The sequence below is a fragment of the Pan troglodytes genome, chromosome 2 (assembly GCF_028858775.2).
Source record: "Pan troglodytes isolate AG18354 chromosome 2, NHGRI_mPanTro3-v2.0_pri, whole genome shotgun sequence".
NCBI classification, from domain to species: domain Eukaryota; kingdom Metazoa; phylum Chordata; class Mammalia; order Primates; family Hominidae; genus Pan; species Pan troglodytes.
In genome coordinates, this window is record NC_086015.1 from 135,812,625 (window position 1) to 135,826,773 (window position 14,149).

The following is a 14,149-nucleotide window of genomic DNA, read 5'->3' on the forward strand; positions in this document are numbered from 1 at the left end:
CTGAATGCTAATTGCCTGCTGTCATGGAAACTTGGCTAAATGTATGGTAGTGAAGCTGCTTACAGGTAAACTAGAAAATTCTCAGCACAATTTCAGTGTGGGGACAGTTCAGCAGCAATTTGCTGTGTTGTTATTGTTATTTATTTATTAAAAATGACCTTTTCTTTAGTAGACAGTTGAATTATAATACATGTATAGATTGGAATAACCACAGTCAAGAACACAGAACAGTTCCATCTCCTACAGAACTCCCTGGTGCTGCCCCTTTTTAGTCACAGGCTCCTCTCACTCCTAACTTCTGGCAACCATTGATAGGTTCTCCATCACTATAGTTTTGCCTTTTCCAGAATGTCATGTAAATAGAATCATATAGCATGTATTGTTTTGAGACTAACTTCTTTCATTCAGTTTAATGCCTTTGAGTTTCATCCAAATTGTTCTGTGTATTGACTGTTCATTCCTTTTTATTGCTGAGTAGTATTTCCATTGTAAGTATGTATCAGTTGGTTTATCCATTTGCCCGTTAAAGGACATTTCAGTTGTTGCCAGTTTTTAAATTTTATTTATTTATTTTTTGAGACAGACTGGCTCTGTCGCCCAGGCTGGAGTGCAGTGGCGCCATCTCAGATCACTGCAACCTCCACCTTCTGGGTTCAAGTGATTCTCCTGCCTCAACCTCTGAGTAGCTGGGACTACAGGCGCCCATCACCATGCCTGGCTAATTTTTGTATTTTTTAGTAGAGACAGGGTTTCACCATATTGGCCAGGCTGGTCTTGAACTCCTGACCTTGTGATCTGCCTGCCTCAGCCTCCCAAAGTGCTGGGATTACAGGCGTGAGCCATCGCGAGATTATTCATAGAGTTTCTGTGCATTTGTATATGGGTTTTTGTGTGGACATGTTTTCATTTTTTAAAGCAGATAGCAGGAGTAGAATTGTTGGGTCAGTGGTAAATGTTTATTAAGAAGCTGACAGTTTTCTAGAGTGGTTGTACATTTTGCATTCCTACTAGCAGTGTATGAGAGTTCCAGTTGCTCCTCAAACCATCAGCACTTAGTATCATATTTTATTTTAGTCATTTTAACAGTGTGCAGAGATAACATGGTTTTAATTTGCATTTCTGTAATGGCTACTGCTGTTGATCCCCTTCAATGTACTGATTTGCCATCTCTATACCTCTTTGGTGATATGTCTGTTAAAGTCTTTTGTCCATTTTTTAAGTGGGTTGTTTTCTTACTATTTGATTTAGAGAGTCCTTCATATATTCAGGACGCTAGTCATTTGCCATATGAGAAATCTGTCAATTCTTTCTTTTATGAGCCTTGCTTTTGGTGCATGTTTAGGAACATTTTACCTAATCCCAGAAAATGATTTTTCCACTATGTTTTCTTCTAAAAGTTTACAGCTTTACCTTTTACATTTAGATCTATGATCCATTTAGAGTTAAAATTTTGTGTGAGGTGTGTGGTTTAGATCAAGGGTCACTCTTTTGCCTATCTATGTCCAATTGCTGCAACACCATTTACTGTAAAGATGTAACCTTTTCCATTGAACTGCCTTTGCACCTATGTAAAAAATTAATTGGCCTATATTTCTATGAATCTATTCCTGGACTCTCTCTTCTGCTCCAAAGATCTACATGCCTTTTGCTCACTGATTACTGTAGTTTAGAGTAAGTCTTAAGATTGGGTAGTGTGATTCACTGAGCTTTCTTCTTTTTCAAATTGTTTTGGCTACTTTAGTGTTTTTGTATTTCCATATAAATTTTAGGATCAGTCTGTCTTTATCTACAAAATTGTCCTTTTGGGATTGTGATTGGAACTGCCTTAAGTCTGCAGATCAATTTGAGGATGGTTAACATCTTTAATCTGTTAGTCTTCTAATCTACATATTTACTTAGGTCTCCTTTGATTTATTATATCACTTTTTCCTACTTTTTAGTGCATGTGGATATTGTACATGTTTTGGTAGAGTAGTACTTAAAAAAACTGTTGTAAATGGTATTTTAAAACTTTCAGTTCCCCATTGTTCATTGCTTGTATATAAAAATAAAATTGTTACGTACTGACCTTGTATCCTGTGACTTTGCTAAACTCACTTATTAGTTCTGGGAGGGTTGTTTCGTTTTGTTTGATATGTTCCTTAGGATTTTCTATACAATCACATTGTCATCTACAAGCAGGCCCAGTTTTACTTCTTTTTTCCCCCAACTACATGCACTTTTTTTCTCTTGTTTTACTGCACTGCCTAGGAATTCTTCTATGATCATAAATTGGAATAGTGAGGGTGAACATTCTTGCCTCATTTCCAGTTTTGGGGGAAAAGCATTTAGTCTTTCATCATTAAGTATGATGTTAGATTCTTAAAAATACTCTCTATAAAGCTGAGTAAATTCCTTTGTATTCCCAGTTTGCTGAAAGTTTCTATCATAAACAGATGCTGAATTTTGTCAAATGCCAAAGCATCAATTGATATTATCATGTGATTTTTTAAATGTTCATGCAGTTTTTGCTGTTAATTTGGCAGATTATAATAATTTATTTTTAATTATCAAGTTATAGACATGAATCAGGCTTGCATTTGTGGGATAAACCCTACTTGATTATGCTGTATGATTATTTTTACATACTGCTAGATTTTATTTGGTAATACTTTGCTAGTGGTTTTTGCATCTATATTGGTCTATGGTTTGTTCTTGTCTGGTTTTGGATTAGGATGATTCTGGCCTCATAAAATGAGTTGACAAGTGTTTCCTCCTTCTCTATTTCTGGAATAGATATGTAAAATTGGTGTTACTTCTTCTCTAACTGTTTAGTAGAATTTACCAGTAATACCATCTGGGCCTGAAAATTTCTTTTTTCAGCAGCTTTTTAACTTTGAATTCAACTTCTAACAATAGTTGTAGAACTATTCAGGTTATCTACTTCATCTTTGGTGAGTTTTGATAGTTCATGGGATTTGAGGAATTGGTCTACTTCATCTAAATTGTTAACTTTATGTGCTTTGTACATATACTAGAGCGTGTGGGTCCCAAGTCCTAGATCTGGAATGGAGGAGACTCTACTTCAGCCTTGGCTCCAGACCCCATTCTCCAATCCATGTTTTCCCAGAGAGCTCTGCATTGTGGCTTACAGACAGCCTACACAGACTAAGAAAATAAGTATGTCTGATATCCTCTGCTTCTAACAAGGATGGAATCGATATATTTTTCTCTATTCCTTCTGTTAAGTACAACTAATAACCCTGGGCATTATCTATAAAACAAACATAAGAAGACTCTGAAAGGTAGAGAAAAGGCAGACTATTTAGGGACTTCAGGTCCAAAAGAATAACCTAGTGGTGTGTTTCCTAGGTTTTCTTTTTGCCTCATATATCTCAGCTGCTGAGGTTCTTCCCGGCAGCTGAAGAATCTAGTAACCTGGAAATGTCAGTGAGCACAGACCAAAACAAAACAAAAACATAAAGCACCCCAACAAAAGCATAATCTCTCTAACCAAAGGATCAGGAAAGATGCAGCCTAGCAAGCCAAAAATCTTTTAGAGAATAACCACTTTACTCCAGCCAAACACCGCAGAAAAAACATTGGCCCCCACCGCTCCTCACACCAGCAAAGGCAGGATGGGGAGCGTAGGCTTCCACCCTGGCAAGCACTGTAATGAGGTGCCCCAGCTCCCCTGCCAGGAAGGTATCAGACAGTGCCAAGTAAAAACCTGAGGCTTTCCTCCCCACTGGCCAGTAATGAGTCCCCCCAACCCATCTTATGGGTTGTTAGTGCAGTCCAAATGGGATGCCTGGACTTTCATCCCACCTGGCAGTATGAGGGCATCATCCTCTTCAGGTACTGATGGAAGCTGGGAGGGGAACCTGGACTTCTCTCTCTGCCTAGCAGTAATGAGGTGATGCCACTCCTTTCTCTGACAGAATGGTGTCAAAGAAAGCCAAGAAGGTTTAAAAAGGTCCAGAGTCTCACAATATAAAACTGTTCAGGTTTCAATTTTATAAATCACCCATAATACCAAAAACCTGGAACAATTCAAAATTAATTTTTAAAAAATAAAGAGACACCGTGATATAGTTTGGATGCTTGTCTCCTCCAAATCGCATATTGAAACATGAAGGTGGAACCTAGTGGGAGGGTCATGGGGGAATATCCCTCATAAATGGTTTTATGCCTTCTCTTCAGTAATGAGTTCACATGAGATCTGATTGTTTAAAAGAGTCTGGGATGTCCCCCCTTATCTCTCGTTCCCTCTGTTGCCACGTGATGTGCTGGCTCCCCCTTTACCTTTCACCATGATTGTAAGCTTCCTGAGGTCTCCCCAGAAATAGACATTGGCATTAGGCTTGTACAGCCTGCAGAACCATGGGCCAAACAAAACCTCTTTTCTTTATAAATCACCCAGTCTCAGGTATTCCTTAATAGCACTATAAAATGGACTAACACACCCAGATAACAGAGATGTTAGAATTTCTGACAAAATTTTAAAGCGGCCATGATAAAAATGCTTCAGTGAGCAGTTACAAACACAGCTGAAGCAATTGAAAAAATAGAAAACCTCAGCAAAGAAATAGAAGATGTAAAGAAAAACCAAATGGGCATTTTATAAATAAAAAATATAACAGTTCAAATAAAAAGCTCAGTAAATGGGTTCCACAGCAGAACAGAGGGGACAGAGGAAAAAAATCAGTGAACTGGAAGATAGGACAATAGAAACAGCCCACCCTAAACCAAAGAGAGAAAACAAACTCAAAAAAAAAAAAAAAAAAAAAGAACAGCATCATAGGAACATGTGGAATTATAACAAAAGATTTACCATTCACATCACCAGATTCCAGGAAGAAGAGAAAGAGTAAGGCTGAAAAAGTTTGAAGAAACAATGGTTGAAAACATCCCAAATTTGGCAAGAGACCTAAACCTGAAGATTCAAGAAGCTGGGTGAATCCCAAGCAGGATAAATCCCAGAAATCCATACCAACACACATCATAATTAAGTTTCTGAAAAAATAGACATAAAAAAATCTTGAAAGCACCAGAGAAAAATGACACCTTACCTATAGAAGGGAGATATATATGTCAGAAGGAAGCAGCACAATATTTTTCTAGTGCTGAAAGAAAAGAAACTTATATCCAGTGGGGATATCTTTCAGGAATAAAGAAGAAATAAGACATTCTTAGAAGAAGCAAAACAGAATTTGTCACTTTTAGACCCTAAAGGAAATGTTAAAGGAAGTTCTCTAATGGAAAGAAAAAGATAAAAGAAGAAACCTTGGAAAATCAGGAAAGAAGAAAGAACACAATAAGCAAAAATACAGCTAATAAAATTCGTTTGCTTTCTTCTCTAAAATTTTCTAAAGTATATTTGATGGTGGAGGCAAAAATTATAACCCTGATGTTGTTCTAAATGTATTTAGAGAAAATAATTAAGACAATTATATTGTTTATTTATTTAGAGACAGAGTCTCACTCTATCTCCCAGGCTGGAGTGCAGTGGCGTGATCTCAGCTCACTGCAACCTCCGCCTCCTGGGTTCAAGCAATTCTTGTGCCTCAGCCTCCCGAATAGCTGGGGTTACAGGCACACGCCACCATACCCAGCTAATTTTTGTATTTTTAGTAGAAACAGGGTTTCGCCATGTTGGCCAGGCTGGTCTCAAACTCCTGACCTCAAATGATCCACCCGCCATGGCCTCCCAAAGTGTGGGATTACAGGCGTGAACTACTGCGCCAGGCCCAAGACAATTATATTATAAATAGGAGAAGTTAAAGGAACTTAAAGGAAGGTAAAATGTCTATACTTGACTCAAACTGGTAAAATGATGACACCAATAGACTTTAATAAGATCTAGAGAGAAAGGTAACTAGATAGATAGATAAACATGTATATATAATACCTAGAACCACCACCAAAACAGCTATACAAAGAGACACTCGAGAAACACTATAAATAAATCAAAATGGAGTTCTAAAAATGTTAAATTAACCCACAGGAATGCAGGAAAAGGAAAACAGAAAAACAATAACCAGAGAGAACAAACAGAAAACAAAAATAAAATATCCGATTTAAGCCCTAACATATCAGTTATTATAAAGACAAAGATTGATAAAGTGGATTAAAAATATGACCAAACTATATGTTATTTAGAAGAAATGTATATCAAATATAATGATATAGGGCCAGGTATGGTGGCATCCACAACAGGACATCTACAAAAATGCTATAGCTAACATTATACCTAACATTCCCCTAAGACAGAGAACAAGATAAGAATGTCAGTTTTCACCTCTCTTATTCAACATAGTATTGGAAGTTCTAGCCAGTGCAATAAGACAAAGGAAGGAGACAAAAAGCATGTATATCAGAAAAGAATAAATAAAACTGTTCCTTATTTACAGATGACATGATTATCTATGTAAAATCCCAAGCAATCTACAAAAAACTCCTAGAACTAATAAGTGAGTTCAGCGAGGCCACAGGGTATGAGATAAACATACAACATGGTGAAACCCTGTCTCTACTAAAAATACAAAAAAATTAGCCAGGTGTGGTGGCAGGCACCTGAATCCTAGCTACTTGGGAGGCTGAGGCTGGAGAATCGCTTGAACCCAGGAGGCGGAGGTCGCAGTGAGCCGAGATCATGCCATTACACTCCAGCCTGGGCAACAACAGTGAAACTTCATCTCAAAAAAAACAAAACAAAAAAACTATACTTCCATATACTAGTAATAGACCCTGAAATTAAAAACACAATACTTATTATAATTGCTCAAAACTGAAATACTTATGTATAGGACTTGTATGCTGAAAACTACACACAGATGAGATGATGCGTGTAGATGATGAAAGAAACCAAGGAAAAGCTAAATAAATGGAGAGATATACCAGGTTCACAGAACAGAAAACTCCACATAGTAAAGATATCAATTTTTCTTAATGTTTGCAGATATAGACAAGATTATTTTTAAATTATATGCAAAGGCAAAGGAACCAGAATAGCTGAAACACTTTTGAAAGAGAAGTCTAAACTGAGAGGAATCAGCCTAGCTTATTTGAAGACTAATTATGTAACCACAGTAATCAAGACTGTGCAGTGTTGGCAGAGACTGACGCATAGATAATTAAGACAGAAGAGACAACCCATATATAAACCCACACAAATAATGTCTGACTGATTTTTGAGAAAGGCACAAAAACAATTCAATGGAGGAAAGATAGCTTTTTCAAAAAACGTTGCTGAAGCAATTGGACATCCACAGGCAAAAAAAAAAAAAAAAAAAAAAAAAAAAAAAGAAGCTTGACCTAAGTTTCATACAAAAGTTAACTCAAAATGTAAGCAGACACAAATGTAAAATGTGAAACTTTTAGTGACACATTATAGGAGAAAATCTTCAGAATATAGGATTCGGCAGAGTTATTAGACTTGACACCAAAAGCATGACCCACAAAAGCAAAAATTGACAAATTAGAGTTCATTAAAATTAAACACTTTTGGCCGGGCGCGGTGGCTCACGCCTGTAATCCCAGCACTTTGGGAGGCCGAGGCGGGTGGATCACGAGGTCAGGAGATCGAGACCATCCTGGCTAACACGGTGAAACCCCGTCTCTACTAAAAATACAAAAAATTAGCCGGGCGTGGTAGCGGGCGCCTGTAGTCCCAGCTACTCGGGAGGCTGAGGCAGGAGAATGGCGTGAACCCGGGAGGCGGAGCTTGCAGTGAGCCGAGATCGCGCCACTGCACTCCAGCCTGGGCGACAGAGCGAGACTCCGTCTCAAAAAAAAAAAAAAAAAAAAAAATTAAACACTTTTGTTCTGTGAACGACCCTGTTAAGAGGATGAAAAGACAAGATACAGAGTAGGAGAAAATATTTACAAACTACATATCTGACAGGATAGTATCTAGAATATATAAAGAACTCTCAAAATTCAAAGTAAAAAAAAAGTGATCTAGGACATGGACACAGGACATGAACCAAAGAGGACATAAGATGGCAAATAAGCACATGAAAAGATGCTCAACATGATTCACCAACAGGGCAACTGAGATTAAAGCCACAATGAGATATCACTACAAACCCATCAGAATGGCTAAAATTAAAAAGTAGTGACAACACCATATGCTGGAGGGGATGTGGAGAAACTGAATCACTCATACACAGTTAGTGAGAATCAAAAATAGAAAAGTTCAGCAGTTTCCAAAAAAAAAACTAAACATGCAACTACCACATGACACAGTAATTGCACTCGTGGGCATTTATCTCTGAGAAACGAAAAATTATATTTACACAAAAGCCTACACAAATGTTTACAGCAATTTTATTTGCAATAACCCAGACCTGGAAACAACCCAGATGTCCCTCAACAGGTAAAAACAGTTAAACAAACTGTAGTATATCCAGACCAAGGAATACTACTGAACAATAAAAATGAACCAACTACTGATAAACACAACCTAGATAAATCTCCAAGAAATTATGTTGAGTGAAAACAGCCAGTGTCAAATGTTTTCATATTGTATGACTCCATTCTTGGAATGACAAAATTGTAAAATGAAGAACAGATTAGTGGTTGCCAGGAGTTAATGAGAAGGTTGGGGTGGAAGCAAAGTAAATGTGGCTATAAAAGGGCAACATGAAGGATCCTTGTAGTGAATGGAATGCTCTGTATTCTGACTATATTCATGACAACATCCTGGTCCTGATACTATATTCTAGTTTTGCAAGATGTTACCATTGGGGAAACTGGGCAAAGGATTCAAGAGATCTATATGTTATTTCTTATACCTGTATGTGAAACTGTAATTATCTCAAAGTGAAAAGTTGAATTTAAAAATTGGTACTTGCTTCTTGTTTAGCTTAGAAAACATTCTGTGAGTTTTCCCAATTTGTCAGAACTTGTAAGAGAAGCAGGGAGGTAAGTGGAAAAATATGAAAATCAAACCTCACCATAAGTCCCACAGGCAAGCAAACATTCAGAATTCTTCAATGAAACCCAGGAGGCATACAAAACGTGTCCAGCAGGCTCTAAGGAGTTTTTTGGTTTCCAATTCTAAACACAGAATTGAGTTGGTCCAAGTGTTGTGGGTTACTGTTAAGCTAAACACAGAATTGGTTTCCAATTCTAAACACAGAATTGGTGTTTACAATGGAGAAAAATGTTCATTAAGATGAGTTAAACCAGCAGACAATTACGGTGCTTTGATTCGAGCCATATCAACCTTCCATATCTGTGTTTTCTAGATTATATTTACATTTTATTTTATTTTTTTTCTGATGGTAATCATATCTTTTTATTTATTTTTAACTTTTAAATTCGGGATACATGTGCAAGTTTGTTATATAGATAAACTCGTGTCATAGGGGTTTATTGTACAGATTATTTCGTCACTCAGGTATTAATCCTAGTACCCATTAGTTATTTTTCCCGACCCTCTCCCTCCTCCCACCTTCCACCCTCTGGTAGGCCACCATGTCTGTTATTTCCCTTTATGTGTCCATGTGTTCTCATCATTTAGCTCCCACTTATAAGTGACAAAATGTGGTATTTAGTTTTCTGTTCCTGCGTTAGTTGGCTAAGGATAATGACCTCCAGCTCTATCCATGTTCCCACAAAAGAAATCAACTTATTCTTTTTATGGCTACATAATGTTCCATGGTGTTTCTGTACCACATTTTCTTTATCCAGTCTATCACTGATGAGCATTTAGGTTGATTCCATGTCTTCACTATTATGAATAGTGCTGTACTGAACATACACACGCATGTGTCTTTAACGTAGAAAGACTTATATACCTTTGCGTATATATCCAGTAATGGAATTGCTGGGTCAAATGGTATTTCTGTTTTAAGTTCTTTGAGGAATCCTCACACTGTTTTCCACAATGGTTGAACTCCCACCAACAGTGTATAAGCCTTCCTTTTTCTCCACAACCTCACCAGCCCAGCATCTGTTATTTTTTAATAACAGCCATTCTGACTAGTGTTAGATAGTATCACACTGTGGCTTTTTTTGATTTCTATTCCTCTAATGATCAGTGATTTTTAGCTTTTTTTTCACATGCCTGTTGGCCACATGTCTGTCTTCTTTTCAAAAGAGTCTGTTCATGTCTTTGGCCTACTTTTTAACGGTTTTTTTTTTGTAAATTTGTTTAAGTTCCTTATAGATGTTGGATGTTAGACTTTTGTCAGATGCAAATAGTTTGCTAAATTTTCTCCAATTCTGTAGGTTGCCTATTTACTCTGTTGATAGTTTCTTTTGCCGTGCAGAAGCTCATTAGTTTAATTAGATTGCATTGATCAATTTTTGCTTTTTTTGTAATGGCTTTTGGCATCTTCATCATGAAATCTTTGCCCATTCCTATGTCCAGAATGGCATTGCATAGGTTGTCTTCCAGGGTTTTTATAGTTTTGGGTTTTACATTTAAGTCTTTGATCCTCAACAAAATACTGGAAAACAGAATCCAGCAACACATCAAAAGGCTTATCCACCATGATCCAGTAGGCTATATCCTTGGGATGCAAGGTTGGTTCAACATTTGCAAATCAATAAATCTGATTCATCACATAGAACTAAAGACAAAAACCACTTGATCATCTCAATAGATGCAGAAAAGGCTTTCAATAAAATTCAACACCTCTGCTAAACTTTTCTGTTAAAAACTCTCAATCAACTAGGTATTCGAGGAACATACCTCAAAATAATAAGAGCCATCTATGACAAAACCACAGCAAACATCATACTGAATGGGCAAACACTGGAAGCATTCCCCTTGAAAACTGGCACAAGACAAGGATGTCCTCTCTCACCACTCCTATTCAACACAGTATTGGAAGTCCTGGGCAGACCAATCAGGCAAGAGAAATATATAAAGTGCATCAAAACAGGAAGACAGAAAGTCAAACTATCCCTGTTTGCAGAAGACATTATTCTATATCTAGAAAACCCCAGTCTCAGCCCAAAAGCTTCTTAAGCTGATAAACAACTTCAGCGAAGTCTCAGGATACAAAATCAACAAACAAAAATCACTAGCACTCCCCGAGAGCCAAATTGGGAATGCAATCCCATTCACAGTTGCCACAAAAAGAATAAAATACCTAGGAACAGAGCTAACCAGGGAGATAAAAAATCTTTACAAGGAGAACTACAAAACAGTGCTCAAAGAAATCAGAGATGACATAAACAAATGGAAAAACATTCCATGCTCATGGATATGAAGAATCAATATCATTAAAATGACTATACTGCCTGGGGCAATTTATAGATTTAATGCTATTCCTATCAAGCTACCAATGACACTCTTCAAAGAACTAGGAAAAACTATTTTAAAATTTATATGGAACCAAGAAAGAGCCCAAATAGCCAAGGCACTCCTAAACAAAAAGAACAAAGCTGGAGGCATAATGTTACTTGACTTCAAACTATACTACAAGGCTACAGTAACCAAAACAGCATGGTACTGTTACAAAAACAGGTACATAGACCAATGTAACAGAGAGCCCAGAAATGGGGCCACATACCTACAACCATCTGATCATTGACAAAGGTGACAAAAACAAGCAATGGAGAAAGGACTCCCTTATTCAATAAATGGTGCTGGGATAACTTGCTAGCCATCTGCAGGAGATTGAAACTGCACACCTTCCTTACATCTTAGCCATTTTTTTGACGTTTAATTATCCTTTTATTTTCCTTTCTTTTCTTCTTTATTATTTTAAGTTCCGGGATACAAGTGCAAAATGTGTAGGTTTGTTACATAGGTATACAGGTGCCATGGTGGTTTGCTACACTTATCTACACGTCATCTAGGTTGTAAGCCCTGCATGCATTAGCTATTTGTCCTAATGCTCTCCCTCTCCTTGCCCCCACCCTCCAACTGGCCCTGGTGTGTGTTGTTCCCCTCCCCATGTCCATGTGTTCTTATTGTTCATCTCCCCACTTATGAGTGAGAACATGCACACCTTGGCCATTTTTATGCTTGGTCATGTTTGCCCTTCAACAGGGGATATTTGATTAGAGTTTCCCTAAAGCAGTGATGTTCAACATGATAGCTACTAACCATATGTGGCTAATGAGCATTTGAAACATACCTAGTCTGAACTGAGATGTACTATAAGTATAAAATATGCACCCCATATTGAAGAATAAATATTAAAATATAAAGTATCTCATTAATAATTTTTATATTGATTTCATGTTGAAATAGTATTTTTGATATATTGGGTTAAATAAAATATATTATTAAAATTAATTCCATCTTTTTCTTTTCACTTTTTAAAAATGTTGCTATTAGAACATTTAAAATAACATGTAAGGTTCATAGTATATTTCTTTTGGATGGCACTGCCCTACAGGTTGAAACGTGGCTCTGAATTAATTTCAAACAAGTTGCTGGTGGTGAATAAATATTTTTTGATGGCTGTAAAACAGGATAATTACAACTTTATAACTTCATGAACAGACTTAGAAGACATTTACTTCTCAGCTTTAGAATAAAGGAGGTATTCTCAGTTAGGTCTCTATAGACCCTAGATTTGCTGAAAAGCATTAAATGGGTAGAAACTAGGTGCTCTAGGGAACTGCCAAATATATTTCCTAAGACAGAACTGGGATGGAGAATTTTTTGCGTTACAGCCTGGAGTAAATTAGAAGGCAGCTGGAAGGAGCCTCCAAATTCAAAGAAATGAAATGTTCCTTTCACAAATTAAAATAAAAAAGCTGGCCCAGATTTTTGCTTATGACATGCTCACACATCTTTTTGTTTCTGCCAGATCACGTTATTTGTGCCAGATGTGAAAAGTTTCCAGTGAAAACAGGCATATTTGTTAAAAAGCCAGGCTTGCTCTGCATGACACATTAACTTTAAAAGGTGGAAGGGAAATTTTTTACTAATGCAGTATTAAAACACCACTCAGGAAAGCAGCACTTGCACAGAGAGCTTTTGTGCATTCGCGATGCTTGTTTGTCGACTTTACTGTGTCCTCCCTTCACCCTGCTCCAGAGTTTGCATGCAAGCTTGACAAAAGGGTAAGAAGTAATGGTTGGTGCCCTGAGCACCTCTTCATCCTTCTTCAACAGCATCAGAGGCTGTATCCAGGGCCCCAGAGGGTCACACTTTCTCACCTCCTCCCACAGTGCCCAGCCAACAGCTGAACTTTGCTGTATACTAAAAACTTGCCTTCGCTGTATACTAAAAGGGCTCCTGACAAATTATTCCCAGGTGTAGTGTCATAAAGCGGGCTGTAGCTTTTCAGTTAAAAAACTATACAAATAAATCATATAATGCTGAATAATACTTTACAAAAAGCAAACATAGATTATAATAATTTAAGGTAAAAAATATATACTGCAAATTTCATAAGATGGTCAAAAATGTATAAGGAGACCGACATACTAAAATATACATGTGCAGCAAACACAAATACAATTCCATCACCACAGATTTGACCTAACACTAACATGTTAGCAATAATAAAGAGTGAACATTTAATAATAGTTTTTCTTGCCTTCTTAAAACTTAGAAGGGAGATGATGTGGATATCCTACTTCTCTTTAGAAGACTTTTTAAGGAAGTCTGAAATAATACCTTCTATTTCATCTCAATACATATTTCCTAATTTTTTTTCTTTTTCTGGAGACAGAGTCTCGCTCTGTCGCCAGGCTGGAGTGCAGTGGCACGATCTTGGCTGAACGCAACCTCTGTCTCCCGGGTTCAAGCAATACTCCTGCCTCAGCCTCCCCAGTAGCTGGGACTACAGGCGCACATCGCCATGCCCGGTTAATTTTTTTTGTTTTTTTTGTATTTTAGTAGAGACGGGGTTTCACCATGTTGCCCAGGCTGGTCTTGAACTCCTGAGCTCAGGCAACCCACCCGCCTCGGTCTCCCAAAGTGCTGGGATTACAGGCGTGAGCCACTGCGCCTGGCCATATTTCCTAATTTTTATTATATGGGCCACATGTAACTATGTTTACAGTGATTTGTAACAACAGACTCAGTAGTATATAATTTATAGATGATAATTCAAAAAGTCATGAATATCTCACAAAATGTTGGTCCCATTTCTACTTGTGTTTCTCCAGTGACAGAATTCAAGTCCTCCTGAAGAAGCTGATTCCACTTTTAGGTTTATTAGCATGTTTCTCCTTTCCCTGAGTTTTG

At 37.4% G+C, this 14,149-nt stretch overlaps 1 protein-coding gene across 1 annotated transcript in view; it reads right to left on the bottom strand.

Moving 5' to 3' along the window:
• The window catches only part of ACAD11 (acyl-CoA dehydrogenase family member 11), a 101,981-nt gene that overhangs the window by 3,415 nt on the left and 84,417 nt on the right, over positions 1-14,149 (bottom strand). The window lies entirely within an intron of this gene.